We start from the raw sequence: 22,482 nt of genomic DNA on the forward strand, positions 1-22,482 counted from the left end.
AGGTTGGCATAGATCAAGATTAGGATTTGTCACTCTGAGTATCGGAGATGTATCTCTGGGCACTCTCGGTAATGCACATCATAATAAGCCTGGCAAGCAATGTGACTAATGAGTTAGTTACGGGATGATGTATTACAGAACGAGTAAAGAGACTTGCCGATAACGAGATTAAACTAGGTATGAAGATACTGACGATCGAATGTCAGGCAAGTAACATACCGATGACAAAGGGAATAACGTATGTTGTCATTACAGTACGACCGATAAAGATCTTCGTAGAATATGTGGGAACCAATATGAGCATCCAGGTTCCGATGTTGGTTATTGACCGGAGAGGTGTCTCGGTCATGTCTACATAGTTCTCAAACCCGTAGGGTTCACACGCTCAACTTTCGATGACAATTTTGTATTATATGAGTTATGTGATTTGGTGACCGAATGTTTTTTGGAGTCCCGGATGAGATCACGGACATGATGAGGAGTCTCGAAATGGTCAAGAGGTAAAGATTCATATATTGGACGATGGTATTCGGACACCGGTAGTGTTCCGGGGGTACCGGGTACATATCGGGTCATCGGAAGGGGTTCCGGGCATCCCCCCCGGCAACTACATGGGCCTTAATGGGCCAAGAGGGGGACAGACCAGCCCCTAAGGGGCTGGTGCGCCCCATGTAGGCCAAAATAATGGGGAAGGAAAGAAGAGAAGGGAGAAAGGAGGGGGAGGGATTTGGCCTCCCCCTTCCTTCCCTCCTCCCTCCTCCTTCCTTCCCCCTCCGGATGGATATGGAAGGGGGGAGGCCGAATTGGGAGGCGCCCAAGTAGGATTCCTCCTACTTGGGGCTCCCCTTGGCTGCCTCTCCTCCCCTCCAACCTATATATATATATATATATATGAGGGGGGCACCGCTATGAAGGAAATATGCCCTAGAGGCAATAATAAAGTTATTATTTATTTCCTTATATCATGAGAAATGTTTATTATTCATGCTAGAATTGTATTAACCGGAAACATAATACATGTGTGAATACATAGACAAATAGAGTGTCACTAGTATGCCTCTACTTGACTAGCTTGTTGATCAAAGATGGTTATGTTTCCTAACCATAGACATGAGTTGTCATTTGATTAACGGGATCACATCATTAGAGAATGATGTGATTGACTTGACCCATTCCATTGGCATAGCACTTGATCGTTTAGTTTGTTGCTATTGCTTTCTTCATGACTTATACATGTTCCTATGACTATGAGATTATGCAACTCCCGTTTACCAGAGGAACACTTTGTGTGCTACCAAATGTCACAACGTAACTGGGTGATTATAAAGGTGCTCTACAGGTGTCTCCAAAGGTACTTGTTGGGTTGGCGTATTTCGAGATTAGGAATTGTCACTCCGATTGTCGGAGAGGTATCTCTGGGCCCTCTCGGTAATGCACATCACTTAAGCCTTGCAAGCATTGCAACTAATGAGTTAGTTGCGGGATGATGTATTACGGAACGAGTAAAGAGACTTGCCAATAACGAGATTGAAACTAGGTATTGAGATACCGACGATCGAATCTCGGGCAAGTAACATACCGATGACAAAGGGAACAACGTATGTTGTTATGCGGTCTGACCGATAAAGATCTTCGTAGAATATGTGGGAGCCAATATGAACATCCAGGTTCCGCTATTGGTTATTGACCGGAGACGTGTCTCGGTCATGTCTACATAGTTCTCGAACCGTAGGGTCCGCACGCTTAACGTTTCGATGGTAGTTATATTATGAGTTTATATGTTTTGATGTACCGAAGCTTGTTCGGAGTCCCGGATGTGATCACGGACATGACGAGGAGTCTCAAAATGGTCGAGACATGAAGTTGATATATTGGAAGCCTATCTTTGGATATCGGAAGTGTTCCGGGTGAAATTGGGATTTTACCGGAGTACCGGGAGGTTACCGGAACCCCCCGGGGACTTAATGGGCCTTAGTGGGCCTTGGTGGAAAGAGAGGAGAGGCGGCCAGGGCATGGGCCGTTCCCCCCTTCCTTCTTCTCCTCCACCTCTTTCCCCTCTCTCTCCTAGTCCAACAAGGAAAAAGGGGGGAGTCCTACTCCCGGTAGGAGTAGGACTCCTCCTGGCGTGCCCCTATCTAGGCCGGCCGCACCCCCCTTGCTCCATTATATACGGGGGTAGGGGGCACCCCATGGACACAACAATTGATCGTTTGATCTTTTAGCCGTGTGTGGTGCCCCCTCCATCATAGTCCACCTCGATAATACTGTAGTGGTGCTTAGGCGAAGCCCTGCGTCGGTAGAACATCATCATCGTCACCACGCCATCGTGCTAACAAAACTCTCCCTCAACACTCGGCTGGATCGGAGTTCGAGGGACGTCATCGGGCTGAACATGTGTTGAACTCGGAGGTGCCGTATGTTCGGTACTTGATCGGTCGGATCGTGAAGACGTACGACTGCATCAACCGCGTTGTGCTAACGCTTCCGCTTTCGGTCTACGAGGGTACGTGGACAATACTCTCTCCTCTCGTTGCTATGCATCACCATGATCTTGCGTGTGCGTAGGAAATTTTGAAATTACCACGTTCCCCAACACGCTAGAACACACAACAACGATTGTTAGCCATGTGCGGCAGCCCCCTCCATAGTTTACGCCTTCGGTCATATTGTCGTAGTGCTTAGGCGATGCCCTACATGGATCACTTCACCATCACGGTCACCACGTCGTCGTGCTGACGAAACTCCCCTTCGACACTTTGCTAGATCAAGAGTTCGAGGGATGTCATCGAGCTGAACGTGTGTAGTACTCGGAGGTGATGCACGTTCAGTGCTTGATCGGTCGGAACAAGAAGTAGTTCGACTACATCAACCGTGTTGTCAAACGCTCCCGCTTTCGGTCTACGAGGGTACATGGACACACTCTACCCCTCTCGTTGCTATGCATATCCTAGATAGATCTTGCATGAGCATAGGAAAATTTTGAAATTGCATGCTACGTTCCCCAACAAGATGAAGATCTTAAAGTGATTGATGTGACTCCTATTGAATCTTTGTTTTCCAATATAAATCTTGATAAAGATGGGACTGGAGATGAGTCAACTTTAGTTAAAAGGCATCCCAATGATTTGGAGTTTTTAGATCTTGATGCAATAATTGATAAAAGTGGGATTGGAGAGGTCAGAACTTTAAGTAGCAATGAACCCACTCTTTTGGATTTCAAGGAATTTAATTATGATAATTGTTCTTTAATATATTGAATTTCCTTGTTGCAATCCATGTTGAATTCTCCTCATGCTTATAATCAAAACAAAGCTTTTACTAAACATATTGTTGATGTTGTGATGCAATATTTTCAAGAAAAGCTTGAATTGGAAGTTTCTATCCCTAGAAAACTTTATGATGAGTGGGAACCTACCATTAAGATTACGATTAAAGATTATGAGTGCCATGCTTTGTGTGATTTTGGTGCTAGTGTTCCCACGATTCCAAAAACTTTATGTGATGTGCTAGGTTTCGTGAATTTGATGATTGTTCTTTAAATTTGCATCTTGTGGATTCCACTATTAAGAAACATATGGGAAGGATTAATGATGTTCTTATTGTTGCAAATAGGAATTATGTGCCCATAGATTTCGTTGTTCTTGATATAGATTGCAATCCTACATGTCCTATTATTCTTGGTAGACCTTTCCTTAGAACGATTGGTGCAATTATTTATATGAAATAATGAATCATTAGATTTCAACTTCCATTAAGGAAGGGCATGGAACACTTTCCAAGAAATAAAATTAAATTGCCATATGAATCTATTATGAGAGCTACTTATGGACTGCATACCAAAGATGAAAATACCTAGATCTGTTGGGAGGCAACCAATTTTTTTGCTATTTAGGTTTTGTTTTGCAATAAATAATTCATCTATCCTCTGGTTAGATGAGTTTTTGTGTTTAATTAGTGTTTGTGCCAAGTAAGACCTTTGAGATAGCTTACGGTGATAGTTGATTTGATCTTGCTGAAAAACATAAACTTTTGCACCAAGGAAAATAATTTTCATTTTTCATAGAAGCGTGCTATTGATTTTATTATTTTTGCAGAAGATTAATAGACAAATTGCTTAGGTCGTCCTAATGTTTCAGAATTTTTGGAGTTACATAAGTATTCGAGAGTTACAGATACTACAGACTATTTTGTTTTTGACAGATTCTGTTTTCTATGTGTTGTTTACTTATTTTGATGATTCTATGGATAGTATCAGGGGGTATGAACCATGGATAAGTTGGAATACAATATATATTACACCAATATAAATAAAGAATGAGTTTGCAACGGTACCAAATGTGGTGATTTGTTTTCTTATACTAATGAAGCTTATGAGATTTTCTGCTGAGTTTTGTGTTGTGAAGTTTTTAAGTTTTGGGTAAGGATTTGATGGACTATGGAATAAGGAGTGGCAAGAGCCTAAACTTGGGGATGCCCAAGGCACCCCAAGGTAATATTCAAGGACAACCAAGAGCCTAAGCTTGGGGATGCCCCAGAAGGCATACCCTCTTTCGTCTTCGTCTAGCGGTCACTTTACTTGAGGCTATATTTTTATTCACCACATGATATGTGTTTTGGTAGGAGCGTCTTGTATGATTTCAGTCTTTGATTTTTAGTTTGCCACAATCATCCTTGCTGTACACACCGTTTGATAGGGACATGCATGAATCGTGATTTATTAGAATACTCTATGTGTTTCACTTATATCTTTTGAGCTAGGCAATTTTGCTCTAGTGCTTCACTTTTATCTTTTTAGAGCATGGCCGTGGTTTTATTTTATAGAAATTTTTGAACTCTCATGCTTCACTTATATTATTTTGAGAGTCTTTAAACAACATGGTAATTTTCTTTGGTTATAAATTTAGTCCTAATATGATAGCCATCCAAGAGGGATATAATAAAAACTTTCATATAAAGTGCATTGAATGATATGAGAAGATTGATTCCTTATGATTGTTTTGAGATATAAAGACGATAATATTAGAGTCATGCTAGTGAGTAATTGTGAATTTGAGAAATACTTGTGTTAAAGTTTGTGATTTCCGTAGTATGCATGTATGGTGAACCGTTATGTGATGAAGTCGGAGCATGATTTATTTATTGATTGTCTTCCTTATGAGTGGCGGTCGGGGACGAGCGATGGTCTTTTCCTACCAATCTATCCCCCTAGGAGCATGTGGTTAGTACTTTGTTTCAATAACTAATAGATTTTTGCAACAAGCATGTGAGTTATTTATGACTAATGTTGAGTCCATGGATTATACGCACTCTCACCCTTGCACCATTGCTAGCCTCTCTAGTGCCACACAACTTTCACCGGTACCATAAACCCACCATATACCTTCCTCAAAACACCCACCATACCTACCTATTATGGAAGTTCCATAGCCATTCCAAGATATATTGCTGTGCAACTTTCAACCGTTCCGTTTATTATGACACGCATCATCATTGTCATATTGCTTTGCATGATCATGTAGTTGACATCGTATTTGTGGCAAAGCCACCGTTCATAATTCTTTCATACATGTCACTCTTGATTCATTGCACATCCTGGTACACCGTCGGAGGCATTCACATAGAGTCATATTTTGTTCTAATTCTTGAGTTGTAAGTAAACAAAAGTGTGATGATCTTCATTATTAGAGCATTGTCCCATGTGAGGAAAGAATGATGGAGTCTATGATTCCCCCACAAGTCGGGATGAGACTCCGGACAAAAAAAAGAGGCCCAAAAATGAGAGAAGGCCCAAATAAAAAAAATGAGAGAAAAGAGAGAAGGGACAATGTTACTATCCTTTAACCACACTTGTGATTCAAAGTAGCACCATGATCTTCATGATAGAGAGTCTCCTATGTTGTCACTTTCATATATTAGTGGGAACGTTTAATTATAGAACTTGGCTTGTATATTTCAATGATGGGCTTCCTCAAATTGCCCTAGGTCTTCGTGAGCAAGCGAGTTGGATGCACACCCACTTAGTTTCTTTTTGAGCTTTCATAAACTTATAGCTCTAGTGCATCCATTGCATGCCAATCCCTACTCACTCACATTGATATCTATTTATGGGCATCTCCATAGCCATTGATACGCCTAGTTGACGTGAGACTATCTCCTTCTTTTTTTCTCCACAACCACCTTCTATTCCACATATAGTGCTATGTCCATGGATCATGCTCATATATTGCGTGAAAGTTGAAAAGGTTTGAGAATATCAAAAGTATGAAAAAAATTGCTTGGCTTGTCATCGGGGTTGTGAAAGATTTGAATATTTTGTGTGATGAAGATGGAGCATAGCCAGACTATATGATTTTGTAGGGATAAGCTTTCTTTGGCCATGTTATTTTGAGAAGACATAATTGCCTTGTTAGTATGCTTGAAGTATTATTGTTTTTATGTCAATATTAAACTTTTGTTTTGAATCTTATGGATCTGAACATTCATGCCACAATAAAGAAAATTAAACGAATAAATATGTTAGGTAGCATTCCACATCAAAAAAAAATATGTTTTTGTCATTTACCTACTCGAGGACGAGCAGGAATTAAGCTTGGGGATGCTTGATACGTCTCCAACGTATCTATATTTTTTATTGTTCAATGCTATTATATTATCTGTTTTGGATGTTTTATATGCATTAATACGCTATTTTATATTATTTTTGGTACTAACCTATTAACCTAGAGGCCAGTGCCAGTTCCTGTTTTTTCCTTGTTTTTGAGTTTTGCAGAAAAGGAATACCAAACGGAGTCCAAACTGAATGAAACCTTCACGATGATTTTTCTCGGACCAGAAGACAACCAGGAGACTTGGAGATGAAGTTAGAGGAGCCACAAGGCGGCCACAAGGACGGAGGGCACGCCCAGGGGGGTAGGTCGCGCCCCCACCCTTGTGGGCTCCTCGTGCACCTCCCGACCTAATTATTTCGCATGTATATTCCCAAATATCCCCAAACCACCAGAGGCATCCACGAAAACACTTTTCCACCGCCGCAACCTTCTCTAATCATGAGATCCCATCTAGGGACCTTTTCCGGCACCCTGCCGGATGGGGATTCGATCACGGAGGGCTTCTACATCAACTCTTTTGCCCTTTCGATGAAGCGTGAGTAGTTTACCACAGACCTACGGGTCCGTAGCTAGTAGCTAGATGGCTTGTTCTCTCTCTTTGATTCTCAATACCATGTTCACCTTGATGTTCTTGGAGATCTATTCGATGTAATACTTTTTTGTGGTGTGTTTGCTGAGATCCGATGAATTTTGGATTTATGATCAACTTATCTATGAATATTATTTGAATCTTCTCTGAATTCTTTTATGCATGATTTTATATCTTTGTAATTCTCTTCGAACTACCGGTTTGGTTTGGCTAACTAGATTGGGTTTTCTTGCAGTGGGAGAAGTGCTTAGCTTTGGGTTCAATCTTGCGGTGTCCTTTCCAAGTGATAGTAGGGGCAGCAAGGCACGTATTCTATTGTTGCCATCGAGGATAAAAAGATGGGGTTTACATCATATTGTTTGAGTTTATTCCTGTACATCATGTCATCTTACTTAATGTGTTACTCTGTTCTTCATGAACTTAATACTCTAGATGCAGGCAGGAGTCAGTCGATGTGTGGAGTAATAGTAGTAGATGCAGAATCATTTCGGTCTACTTGACACGGACGTGATGCCTATATTCATGATCATTGCCTTAGATATCGTCATAACTTTGTGCTTTTCTATCAATTGTTCGGTAGTAATTTGTTCACCCACCGTATTATTTGCTTTCTTGAGAGAAGCCTCTAGTGAAACCTATGGCCCCGGGTCTATTTTCCATCATATAAGTTTCTATTTTCCATCAGACTAGTTTCCGATCTACTATTTTGCAATCTTTTACTTTCCGGTCTATAAACCAAAAGTACAAAAAATATTTACTTTACCGTTTATCTATCTCTATCAGATCTCACTTTTGCAAGTAACTGTAAAGGGATTACAACACCTTTATCGCATTTGGTGCAAGTTGTTTGATTGTTTGTGCAAGTATTCGGTGATTTGTGCGTTGTCTCCTACTGGATTGACACCTTGGTTCTCCAACTAGAGGAAGTACTTATCTCTACTTTGCTGCATCACCCTTTGCTCTTCAGGGGAAAAACAAAAGCAAGCTGAAGAAGTAGCACTCTGCAAAGCTGCTATCGAGTACCGAGGGTGATATCTCGTAACACACTCCTGATGATAACTCTGTAGTGTAGCTATTCAGTCGTGGTCATCGAGGGTGATTCCTCTTTCACCACTCACAATACGACTCTGTCGTGTAACACCTCATTTGTGAACCTCGAGGGCGATTCCTCCTAAGTTCAGCTTGACGATTACATCAAGTGGATTCCATCAAGGGTGGTTCCTCGGATTCCCCCTTGATGTTATAGACACACAGTTACCTGAACTTTACTTGAGACCATTGTTGAACTCGGGTCGTTTCAGGACCCTGATCCAAAGTCACACCGATCTAGCATGTAACACCTCATGTTACTTTGCGGCCTCACGCACAGTATCCCCACGGGTGCCACCTTACCTGGCCCGGGACCGTTTGCACCTTTTGGCTCACGTATATGATAGTGTCGCTAGCATCCATATGACAGAGAACCTGCGCTGACATGACTAGTCGTAAACCCAAGGTGGCACTAACTTACAGGGACAGGCATACATGACACAGCAACGAACATGTCGGTCATCAACATATGAACCCAATTCATAGCAAGCTACAAGGACCTAAAGGAACAACGCATGACATTTCCCCAAAGGGACATGCACATGAATGAATAAGGGCACATGCCGGCCAGCCTAAGTGTTCCGGAGCAGAAGCAAGCTACCATGGCTCAGTGGATTTACTGGGAGACATTTCCCCATAAGAGAGGCTACCAAGAATAAACAACTAGGTTGTCAGATCCCACACATACCAAGCATTTCAAATCATACACACAATATGCTCGATGTGTGCAAATACAACATGGCATCACAACAAAACTCTATGACTCAAAGTATTTATTTAGAAGGCTCTGGAGAGTCATACATAGTAACAATTACAACCATGGGTCACATGACCCAACATACAAAGCATACAAGCAACGGAAGCATAAACATGTTTGGGTACAGACATATGAAAATGAAGAAGGCTTTAGAGCCTGACCATCTACAAGACCCTCCCAAGGGTACAAGATTGTAGCTGAGGTAACAAGCTAAACGCCGAAGTCCACGTGGAACTACTAGTGAGACTGAAGTCTCTCTGCAAAACATAAATTAAGAAAACATGAGTATAAATGTACCTAGCAAGACTTACATCAGAACTATCTACAAATGCATCTGTATCAATAAAGGGGTGGTGGAGTTTGGCTGCAGCAAGCCAGCTTGACTCAGTAGCTATCCTGTACTACGACTGTTGGTAACTCTTTTGAGGGGCGCACACGAGTCCACATATTCACCATATCAATACACCACTATGGATCCGCTCCCGTCTCCCTACGAGAAGGCCATCCATAGCACTCACGCTTATCTTGCGCATTTTAGAGTATCTACTTTCACTTGTCTATGAACTGTATAAGCAACCAAGTAGTCCTTTACCGCGGATGCGGCTATTCGAATAGTTTGATGACCCTGCAGGGGTGTACTTCTTCACACACGCTCTCGCCACTTACCGCCATGTACACGTCATGTATCTCGGCAACCTTCAAGTGGAAGCCTGGCGAGGGTGTCGGCCACGACCTAACTAACCATACAAGTCCCTAGTCCAGGTTTATCGCCTATTCGCGTTCCATCTGTAAGGAGATCCGGCCGCGGTGTCCTCAGCGGCCCCAAATGATCTATACAGGGTTCTCGAGGCACCAAACGGGCGTCTTGGTACACCGGGCCACGTACCTACTACATCACAGCTCACCCCTAGGGTCAGCGCTGCGCACAGCCTCCAGTATACTAGAAACACCAGAAACTACTTGCAACTCCTGGACAGAGGACAAGGGCAGTTAATAAGTCGAGAGAGTCCATTGGTTTCAGGCCCAACGTGTGGTAGTAGCTGATCTTGAATCACACATACATATCTCAGTTCCTAAGGACAGTTCCAATGAAAAAACCCACCATGTACTCCTACATGGCCTCTCATCGATACCTTTACCAAATCGTGTTCACACACTTAGCTCTCAACAGTGGGACATGATGACCACATTCCAATTCATCCCCGACGAATCAGACCTGATACAAGTCTAAGCAATAGCAGGCATAACAAGCAATCATAAATGAGTAGGCACATCATGGCTCAAACAACTCCTACTCATGCTAGTGGGTTTCAACTATTTACTGTGGCAAAGACATGTCATGCAGAGGAAAGGGGTTCAACTACTGCAACATGTAACAGTTGAATAATTGTTATCCTAATGCAGTAACAGAGAGCAGGAGCGAGAGAGTGGGATTTTATCGGAATGAACAAGGGGATTTTACTTGCCTGGCACTTCTGAAGATAGTATAGTTCTTCATCGGTGTCATCGATCTCATCGCCGGAACCACATCTACTGAGAGGGGACAAATACTAGCAACAGAGAAAGAACACAATCAATGCAATGCAACAATATGATGCATGATCATGACATGGCAATATCTTGTGGTTCAAGCTAATGCAACTAGCAGCAATTTAAATGAAGTTGGTTTGAATCCAAGATTCAAATTCAAACTCCATATGTGGATATGCGAATGCCATTTATTTGATTTGTCCTAAACAGAATCCATAAGTAGTTCTAACATGCATGGAAATGGTACATATTGATAGATTGGATTTTTCTGATAATTTTTCATATATAAATGATTTCATTTGGAGTTACGGTTGAATTTCTATGAGTTTTAGAAGTTTTAACTAATTTCTGGAATTTCTGAATTATTTTAAATACATAAATTATTTACTGCGTCAGCATGACATCATCATGACATCAGCCAGTCAACTAGGCTAGTCCAGGTCAAACATGACATGTGGGGTCCACATGTCAGTGACACATGGCTGGTTAGTGTCGCTGACAAGTGGGCCTAGTCAACGACCACGTCAGCAGGGTCAATTCTGACGCTCGGGCCCCGCTCGGTTATAAACTAATCTAAGGAGGAAATAAACTCAGGGTTAATTAAGCAGAGGTTCCATCCATCAGTGAGCTAGAGGTTAGTTAGTGGCGTCATTAGCGTTTAATGATGGTGCCATGTCAGATGCGCCGGCGGTTAGACGACGACGAACTAGAGCGGCAGTGTCGCTCGTTCCAGCAATTTCATCGATGAGAGGGGGTGGGGTAGGTTTCTATGGCTGCGGCGCGATGAGGTGCATCGGGTGGTGGCCGTGGGTGATGCCGGGACGGACTACAGCGGCAATGACAAAGGCGACAACAGCGGCCGGAGGACGGCTATGCATGGCCGCAGGGCTACGCTTGGCTAGCAAGCAAGATGAGAGGCTGGGCGGGCTCCTGGGAGGTCCACGAGCTCGAGGGTGTGCTAGGAGTCGAATGAAACGAGCTGTGGCGACGATGACGACATGGTCAGCGGCAGGGGAAGCTCGGCCATGACGGTTACATATGCTAGGTGTCTCAAACGATGGAGGTAACAAGGGGGAAAGGGCGGTGAGCTCATATCAGTCAGCTGAGCGGGCTCGGGGATGTCCTGGGTGCGGCGAATCGACATCGGTGGTGGTCGGAGCCCGAGGTGGAAGACAACGGCGATGGTGGCTTTACATGCCATACGAGCTCGTGGGACTCGACGGGGCGATGTAGCGGAGGCTGGCGGAGCTCGGGGGCAGCTCGGGGCGGCTCGGGGAGCACGATGGTCATGGGTTCGACGACGGCGCTCTCGGGCGTGCTCAGGTCCGAGCGAGAGAGAGATCAGAGGAGGGGGAAAACACGGGAGAGAGAGAGAGGTCCGGGGGTGTCATGGAGTCTCCAGGCGCATCAGGGCAGCGGCGAGAAGCAGTAGGTGGCGCACGCGTGTGTGCGCATGGCGGCCACACGCCCTCCTGCCTACTAGCGGGAGGTTGAAGATGGTGGCGGCTACGGTGGGCTGGGCCAACAGTAGTTGGGCCAGGTGGGCTGCCAGGTGAGCGCTAGAAAAGTCTGTTCCTTTCTCTCTCTCTTATTTGTTTCTATTTTCTAATTTTTGACATTTGTTTCTTCAAAATACAAAATCAATTTGTTTTGTTCTGAGAATTTTTGTAGGGACTAGTTGGACTATTCCAAAGCCCCTCACAATTTCTCAGAATTATTGGACACATATTAAATATATAACAAATATAAATCCAGTGCAAATAGTTATTGCATTAACTTCAAATGCCCAAAATAAATATTTATGAGCTCCTAAAAATATTGGTTTGAATTTTACCTCTGGCCAATATTTTCATAGAGAAGAACATTTTCTTGGACCTATTTGAAGCAATTTTTATCTTGGTCATTTTCAGAAATGATTTCTGAGGCTTTCACATGTCCCCATTTCAATTCATTGAAATTTAAACATGACGCACACATGACTATCTAGTCTAGGTCATACCAGAACTAGGGATGTGACAGGTCATCCCTGAGGGGTACCCGTGAGTTGATGTGGAAGTTGGGCAGGCCCGGAGAGCACCCACGAGATAATTATGTGGCACGGCCAGGCATTCTGGGCCGTTGTCGTAAGTCCACGAGACGGGGCGACGAGGTCACATTGATCGTGAGTCTCTGGTTGTCTCTACGAGCTACTAATACACTAATGCTTTGGGTATTTGTTCTGAGTTGGCCTTTGGCCTTTATGCACCAACCACCACGCGGGAATATTTAATGGCCTCGGCATCGCAGTATCAGCCCAAGCTTTGTCAGACGTCTAGTTCAGCATTGCGGCACAGTCAGATCATGTTGACCATCCGAGGTGGCGCTGGTATTCACCCTGCGCGCAACGGCCCTGAGTGCAATGGGTGATGGGCCCAAGACCCCAGAGCGCTTAGGATGTAGACCAACGGGGACCTCTTTGCTGAGCCTAGGTAGGGCAGCGACGTGTTGATCTTCCGAGGCCGGGCATTGACTCAGAAAAGTGTGTTCGACCTATAGGATCGAAAGTATGTCTAGAGGAGGGGGTGATTAGACTACTTGACCAAATAAAAATCTAGCCTTTTCCCAATTGTAACTCTTGCCAGATTTTAGCAACTTATCACAAGTCAAGCAATCAACCTACACATGCAAATCTAAGAGTATAGCAGCGGAATGTAAATCATTGCATATGAAGGTAAAGGGGATGAGTTTGGAGGGCGCAAACGCAATGTAGACACGAAGATTTTTGGCGTGGTTCTGATAGGTAGTGCTATCGTACATCCACGTTGATGGAGACTTGAACCCATGAAGGGTAACTGTTGCGTGAGTCCACGGAGGGCTCCACCCATGAAGGGTCCATGAAGAAGCAACCTTGTCTATCCCACCATGGCCATCGTCCATGAAGGACTTGCCTCACTTGGATAGATCTTCATGAAGTAGGCGATCTCCTTGCTCTTACAAACTTCTTGGTTCAACTCCACAATCTTGGCGGAGGCTCCCAAGTGACACCTAACCAATCTAGGAGACACCACTCTCCAAAAGGTAATAGATGGTGTGTTGATGATGAACTTCTTGCTCCTGTGCTTCAAATGATAGTCTCCCCAACACTCAACTCTCTCACGCATATTTGGATATGGTGGAAAGATGATTTGAGTGGAAAGCAACTTGGGGAAGGCTAGAGATCAAGATTCTTGTGGTTGGATTGGAATATCTTGGTCTCAACACATGAGTAGGTGGTTCTCCCTCAGAAAATGAATGCTGGAAGTATAGGCTCGTTATGATGTCTCTCTTCATGAATGGAGGATGGGTGGGGGGTATATATAGCCTCCACACAAAATCTAACCGTTACACACAATTTACCAAACTCGATGGGACCGAATACTCAAACTTGGTCAGACCGATTTAGTTCAAAATGTGAACGTTAGGATTTTCGGTGGGACCGACATGTCAACTCGGTGGGACCAATTTCATTAGGGTTAGGGCATAACGTAATCTCGGTGATACCGATCACATGAACTCGATGAGACCGATTTCTGTAATAGGCAAACAGAGAGTTGGTCAGGTAAACTCAATGGGATCGATCACTCATTTCGGTGAGACCGAAACGTTAAGAAAAGGAAACAAAGAGTTTGCATTGCGAACTTGGTGGGACCGGTCACTCATCTCGGTTAGACCGAAACGTTACGAAGGGAAATAGAGAGTTTGCAATCCCATCTCGGTGAGACAGAGATCCCTATCGTTGAGACCTAATTGATCAGGGTTTCTGGCTATGGATGTGTGTCAAATGAACTCGGTGGCGCCGGATAGATCAAATCGGTGGGGCGAGTTTGACTTTTGGTTTGGGACATATGTGGATATGAGAAAGTGGTTGCGGGTTTTTGGAGCATATCACTATGCATTTTGAGCAAGCAAGCCATTAAGCAACACCTCATCCCCTTTTAATAGTATTGGCTTTTCCTATGGACTCAATGTGATCTTGGGTCACTAAAATGAAAATGTAGAGTCTTGAGCTTGAGACAATATGTGTCCTTAGCATTTTGAGGGTCCCACATCTCTAGTCCATGCCATGCCAATCATAGAAATTTCTAAAATGATCATCTTGAAAGAGTATTAGTTCAATGAGCTATATCTTGTTAATAATTACCAAAACCACCCAGGGTTAGTTGCACTTTTAATCTCCCCATTTTTGGTAATTGATGACAACATATAGATCAAAGCTTCGAAAAATGATAATAAGAATGAAATATATCGTCGCTTTGAGAAGTATGTGATAAGCAAGAACTCCCCCTAAATTTGTGCATTATTTAAAATTTGATTTTGAATGCAAATGCACAGTCGATTAGGATCATGGGTTACTCTTCCATGTCACATACATCTTGGTGGAGTGCTCAAAATGATAGAATATGAAATATGCACTCATCACCAAGGCAAAGTGAATGATCATACATGAGAGATAAATAATATCATTATTCAAGTACAAGCACTAAAGTATGATATGATGAAACACATGACCATACAAGTATATCACACACACATAAAGTATCATCCAGGCATGCAAACAAATAAGTATCAAACAAGTAGCAAAGGAGATAGCAAAAAGAAGAAGATCTCTCTCTCGCGAAGCCTATGATCTATACACTTTCTCTCCCTTTGGCAACCAATTACCAAAAAGCTTGAAAATGCATAGTGCTATGCGGCTCTCTTGGCTTGATCTTCGGGAGGTGGCGTGGAGAGGACTCCTAGGACGAATGAATCTGTTGAGGTTGTTGGAGCTGGTGGAGTTGCAACCGGAGGGGCTACTGAAGCTATGGCTGCAGGTGCTGACGTAGTAGCTCTTGTGTCTGCCACAGGCACTGCTGCAGATCTCTGTGCCCTAGGTACTCTCTGAAAAGCGTTAGTGGTAGCTTTTCCTTTCCTTTCTTCAGCCTCTTCCTGGAGCTGCTCAACAGCTGTTTGCATTTCTGTCACCTTCAAGTCAAGATCGTAGAAATTTGTCTCAATGGTCCTCTCAAGACTCCCTTGATTCTGAGTCAGGGTGGCCAATCCTTTCTCAATCCTCAAAGTGGCTTGAATAAGATATCCAAGTTGATCTTGCTTTGACTTGAGAAAAACATGTGAAGCTTCTTCAGCACTTGGCATCTTGGTTGCCTTCTCAGCTTTTGCTTTCTCCCTCTTCTCTTGAGCCTCTACTGATGTAGGATCTTCAGCATCCATGACAACTGTATTGTCCTCAAAGTCAGGCCTCAAGGGAAGGTGTTCTTTATCCAACAAGTATGTGCATGTGCCCATCTTGGAGTTGATGAGCATCTGGATGTGTGGAGCATACCCACATGATCTCTTCTGGTCAGCAGTTGTTCTCTTGATGGTCTCAACAATCAAACTCATCACCTTAAACTTCTGGGGCACATCAAACAACTGAAGCAAATTGATGGAGTGGCCTCTGATCATCCTGTGATCTCCTGATTTGGGCAACAAGGTGTGCCTCAAGATGGTGTTAATAGTGGCGAGTCCAGATAACATATAATATACAAAGCCTAGCTTGTGAGTCTCCAAGGACTTGTTAGGTATTTCCTTGTACATGTTGGCCATGGAGTTGTGATCTTTCTTTCTCTTGGCATAGACATCTATGTCATGCTCAAGCTCTGCAGGGGCATTGATCAACTTGGCCCACTCAGCAACTGTTGATTGGTACCTTGTACCTTCGGACATCCATACAATCCTTCCATCTGGATAGAAATGAGCTGTAGAATAGAACTGCGTAATGAGCTCATTATTCCACTTGGTCAGTGATGTATACTACACAACCTTCTTCTTGTAGACGTTGTTGGGCCTCCAAGTGCAGAGGTTTGTAGGACAGTAGAAAATTTCCCTCAAGTGGATGACCTAAGGTTTATCAATCCGTGGGAGGCGTAGGATGAAGATGGTCTCTCTCAAACAACCCTGCAACCAAATAACAAAGAGTCTCTTGTGTCCCCAACACACCCAATACAATGGTAAATTGTATAGGTGCACTAGTTCAGCGAAGAGATGGTGATACAAGTGCAATATGGATGGTAGATATAGGTTTTTGTAATCTGAAAATATAAAAACAGCAAGGTAACTAATGATAAAAGTGAGCACAAACGGTATTGCAATGCGTTGAAACAAGGCCTAGGGTTCATACTTTCACTAGTGCAAGTTCTCTCAACAATAATAACATAATTGGATCATATAACTATCCCTCAACATGCAACAAAGAGTCACTCCAAAGTCACTAATAGTGGAGAACAAACGAAGAAATTATGGTAGGGTACGAAACCACCTCAAAGTTATCCTTTCTGATCGATCTATTCAAGAGTCTGTAATAAAATAACATGAAGCTATTCTTTCCGTTCGATCTATCATAGAGTTCGTACTAGAATAACACCTTAAGACACAAATCAACCAAAACCCAAATGTCACCTAGATACTCCAATGTCACCTCAAGAATCCATGGGTATGATTATACAATATGCATCACGCAATCTCAGATTCATCTATTCAACCAACACAAATAACTTCAAAGAGTGCCCCAAAGTTTCTACCGGAGAGTCAAGACAAAAACATGTGCCAACTCCTATGCATAAGTTCACGAGGTCAAGGAACTCGCAAGTTGATCACCAAACATACATCAAGTGGATCACATGATATCCCATTATCACCACAGATAAGCACATGCAAGACATACATAAAGTGATCTCAAATCCTTAAAGACTCAATCCGATAAGATAACTTCAAAGGGAAAACTCCATCCATTACAAGAGAGTAGAGGGGGAGAAAACATCATAAGATCCAACTATAATAGCAAAGCTCGCGATACATCAAGATCGTACCACCTCAAGAACACGAGAGAGAGAGAGAGAGAGAGAGAGAGATCAAACACATAGCTACTGGTACATACCCTCAGCCCCGAGGGAGAATTACTCCCTCCTCGTCATGGAGAGCACCAGGATGATGAAGATGGCCACCAGAGAGGGATTCCCCCCTCCGGCAGGGTGCCGGAACGGGTCTAGATTGGTTTTCGTTGGCTACAGAGGCTTCTGGCAGCGGAACTCCCAATCTATTCTGCTCCCCGATGTTTTTAGGGTATATTGATATATATAGGTAAAAGAAGTCGGTCAGGGGAGCCACGAGGGGCCCACGAGGGTGGGGGGCGCGCCCAGGGGGTAGGGCGCGCCTCCCTGCCTCGTGGCTTCCTCGAAGATTCCCTGACGTCTACTCCAAGTCTCCTGGATTACTTCCATTCCAAAAATAAGTTCCGTGAAGTTTCAGGTCAATTGGACTCCGTTTGATTTTCCTTTTCTGCGATACTCTAAAACAAGGAAAAAACAGAAACTGGCACTGGGCTCTAGGTTAATAGGTTAGTCCCAAAAATCATATAAAATAGCATATAAATGCATATAAAACATCCAAGGTTGATAATATAATAGCATGGAACAATCAAAAATTATAGATACATTGGAGACGTATCAAGCATCCCCAAGCTTAATTCCTGCTCGTCCTCGAGTAGGTAAATGATAAAAACAGAATTTTTGATGTGGAATGCTACCTAACATATTTATCCATGTAATTCTCTTTATTGTGGCAAGAATATTCAGATCCATAAGATTCAAGACAAAAGTTTAATATTGACATAAAAATAATAATACTTCAAGCATACTAACAAAGTAATCATGTCTTCTCAAAATAACATGGCCAAAGAAAGCTATCCCTAGAAAATCATATAGTCTGGCTATGCTCCATCTTCATCACACAAAATATTTAAATCATGCACAACCCCGATGACAAGCCAAGCAATTGTTTCATACTTTTGATGTTCTCAAACTTTTTCAATCTTCACGCAATACATGAGCGTGAGCCATGGACATAGCACTATAGGTGGAATAGAATGGTGGTTGTGGAGAAGACAAAAAGGAGAAGATAGTCTCACATCAACTAGGCGTATCAACGGGCTATGGAGATTCCCATCAATAGATATCAATGTGTGTGAGTAGGGATTGCCATGTAACGGATGCACTAGAGCTATAAGTGTATTAAAGCTCAAAAAGAAACTAAGTGGGTGTGCATCCAACTCGCTTGCTCGCGAAGACCTAGGGCATTTTGAGGAAGCCCATCATTGGAATATACTCCCTCCGTTTCCAAATATAAGTCTTTCTAGAGATTTCAACAAGTGACTACATACAAAGCAAAATGAGTGAACCTACACTTTAAAATATGTCTACATACGTCTGTATGTTGTAGTCTATTTGAAATGTCTAAAAAAACTTATATTTAGGAATGGAGGGAGTACAAGCCAAGTTCTATAATGAAAGATTCCCACTAGTATATGAAAGTGACAACATAGGAGACTCTCTATCATGAAGATCATGGTGCTACTTTGAAGCACAAGTGTGGTAAAAGGATAGTAGCATTGTCCCTTCTCGCTTTTTTCTCTCATTTTTTGTTTTTATTTTTTTATTTGGGCCTTTTCTCCTTTTTATGGCCTCTTTTTTTCTCATTTTTTCTTTTTTTATTTTTCGTCCGGAGTCTCATCCCGACTTATGGGGGAATCATAGTCTTGATCACCCTTTCCTCACATGGGACAATGCTCTAATAATTATGACCATCACACTTTTATTTACTTACAACTCAAGAATTACAACTGGATACTTAGAACAAAATATGACTCTATGTGAATGCCTCCGGCGGTGTACCGGGATGTGCAATGACTCATGAGTGACATGTATGAAAGAATTATGAACGGTGGCTTTGCCACAAATACGATGTCAACTACATGATCATGCAAAGCAATATGACAATGATGGAACGTGTCATAATAAATGGAACGGTGGAAAGTTGCATGGCAATATATCTCGGAATGGCTATGGAAATGCCATAATAGGTAGGTATGGTGGCTGTTTTTAGGAAGGTATATGGTGGGTTTATGGTACCGGCGAAAGTTGTGCGGTACTAGAGAGGCTAGCAATGGTGGAAGGGTGAGAGTGCGTATAATCCATTGACTCTACATTAGTCATAAAGAACTCACACACTTATTGCAAAAATCTATTAGTTATTGAAACAAAGTACTACGCGCATGCTCCTAGGGGGATAGATTGGTAGGAAAAGACCATCGCTCGTCCCCGACCGCCACTCATAAGGAAGACAATCAATAAATAAATCATGCTCCGACTTCATCACATAACGGTTCACCATACGTGCAATCTACGGGAATCACAAACTTTAACACAAGTATTTCTCAAATTCACAACTACTCACTAGCATGACTCTAATAGACCATCCTCATATCTCAAAACAATCATCAAGCATCAAACTTCTCATAGTATTCAATGCACTTTATATGAAAGTTTTTATTATATCCCTCTTGGATGCCCATCATATTAGGACTAAATTCATAACCAAAGCAAATTACCATGCTATTTATGACTCTCAAAATAATAGAAGTGACGCATGAGAGTTCATCTATTTCTATAAAATAAAACCACCACTGTGCTCTAAAAAGATATAAGTGAAGCACTAGAGCAAATGATAAACTACTCCGAAAGATATAAGTGAAGATCAATGAGTAGTCGAATAATTATGCAACTATGTGAAGACTCTCTAACATTTAAGAATTTCAGATCTTGGGATATTATTCAAACAGCAAATAAAACAAAATAAAATAAAATGACGCTCCAAGCAAAACACATATCATGTGGTGAATAAAAATATAGCTCCAAGTAAAGTTACCGATGAACGAAGACGAAAGAGGGGATGTCTTCTAGGGCATCCCCAAGCTTAGGCTTTTTGGTGTCCCTGGATTTTACCTTGGGGTGCCTTGGGAATTCCCAAGCTTAGGCTTTTGCCACTCCTTATTCCTTAGTCCATCGAATCTTCACCCAAATCTTGAAAACTTCACAACACAAAACTTAACAGAAAACTCGTAAGCTCCGTTAGTATAAGAAAATAAATCACCACTTAAGTACTGTTGTGAACTCATTCTAAATTCATATTGGGGTAATATCTACTGTATTCCAACTTCTCTATGGTTCATACCCTCCAATGCTACTCATAGATTCATTAAAATAAGCAAACAACACATAGAGAACATAATCTGTCAAAAACAGAACAGTCTGTAGTAATCTGTAGCTTTCGAATACTTCTATAACTAAAAAAATCCTGGGAAATTAGGAAGTCATAGGCAATTTTTTTATTAATCTACTTCAAGTGTAATTGGTATTTTATCGCTCTCTGGTAAAAAAATGAAAATTATTCTCGTGAGCGCATACTTTCTATTTTTTACAGCAAGATCAAATAGCAATCACCCAAGAAGATCCTAAAGGTTTTACTTGGCACAAACACTAATTAAAACATAAAAAACACAATCATCAGAGAGGATAGATGATTAATTTATTACTAAAAGGAGCAAAAAGCAAGGAACAAAAATTGGGTTGCCTCCCAACAAGCGCTATCGTTTAACGCCCCTAGCTAGGCATGATGATTTCAATGATGCTCACATAAAAGATAAGAATTGTAACATAAAGAGAGCATAATGAAGAATATGATTAGCACATTTAAGTCTAACCCACTTCCTATGCATAGGATTTTGTGAGCAAACAACTTGTGGGAACAAGAATCAACTTGCATAGGAAGGTAAAACAAGCTAAACTTCAAAACTTTAAGCACATAGAGAGGAAACTTGGTATTATTGCAATTCCTACAAGCATATATTCCTCCCTCATAATAATTTTCAGTAGCATCATGAATGAATTCAACAATATAACTATCACATAAAGCATTGATTTCATGATCTACAAGCATAGGAAATTTACTACTCTCCACATAGGCAAAATTCTTCTCATTCATAATAGTGGGAGCAAAGTCAACAAAATAACTATCATGTGGGGCATAATCCAATTGAAAACTAAAATCATGATGACAAGTTTCATGGTTATCATTATTCTTTATAGCATACATGTCATCACAATAATCATCATAGATGGCAACTTTGTTCTCATAATCAATTGGAACCTCTTCCGAAATAGTGGATTCATCATTAAATAAAGTCATGACCTATCCAAATCCACTTTCATCAATATAATCATCATAAATAGGAGGCATGCTATTATCAAAATAAATTTGCTCATCAAAACTTGGGGGACTAAAAATATCATCTTCATCAAACATATCATCCCCAAGCTTGCGGCTTTGCATATCATTAGCATCATGGATATTCAAAGAATTCATACTAACAACATTGCAATCATGCTCATCATACAAAGATTTAGTGCCAAACATTCTAATGCATTCTTCTTCTAACACTTTGGCACAATTATCGGAATCCTTATTTTCATGAAAGACATTAAAAAGATGAAGCATATGAGGTAACCTTAATTCCATTCTTTTTTGTAGTTTTATTTTATAGACTAAACTAGTGATAAAACAAGAAACAAAAAGATTCGATTGCAAGATCTAAAGATATACCTTCAAGCACTAACCTCCCCGGCAACGGCACCAGAAAAGAGCTTGATGTCTACTACACAACCTTCTTCTTGTAGATGTTGTTGGGCCTCCAAGTGCAGAGGTTTGTAGGACAGTAGCAAATTTCCCTCAAGTGGATGACCTAAGGTTTATCAATCCGCGGGAGGCGTAGGATGAAGATGGTCTCTCTCAAACAACCCTGCAACCAAATAACAAAGAGCCTCTTGTGTCCCCAACACAGCCAATACAATGGTAAATTGTATAGGAGCACTAGTTCGGTGAAGAGATGGTGATACAAGTGCAATATGAATGGTAGATATAGGTTTTTGTAATCTGAAAATATAAAAACAGCAAGGTAACTAATGATAAAAGTGAGCACAAACAGTATTGCAATGCACTGAAACAAGGCCTAGGGTTCA

This window comes from Triticum aestivum, chromosome 5A, assembly GCF_018294505.1.
Source record: "Triticum aestivum cultivar Chinese Spring chromosome 5A, IWGSC CS RefSeq v2.1, whole genome shotgun sequence".
NCBI lineage: Eukaryota > Viridiplantae > Streptophyta > Magnoliopsida > Poales > Poaceae > Triticum > Triticum aestivum.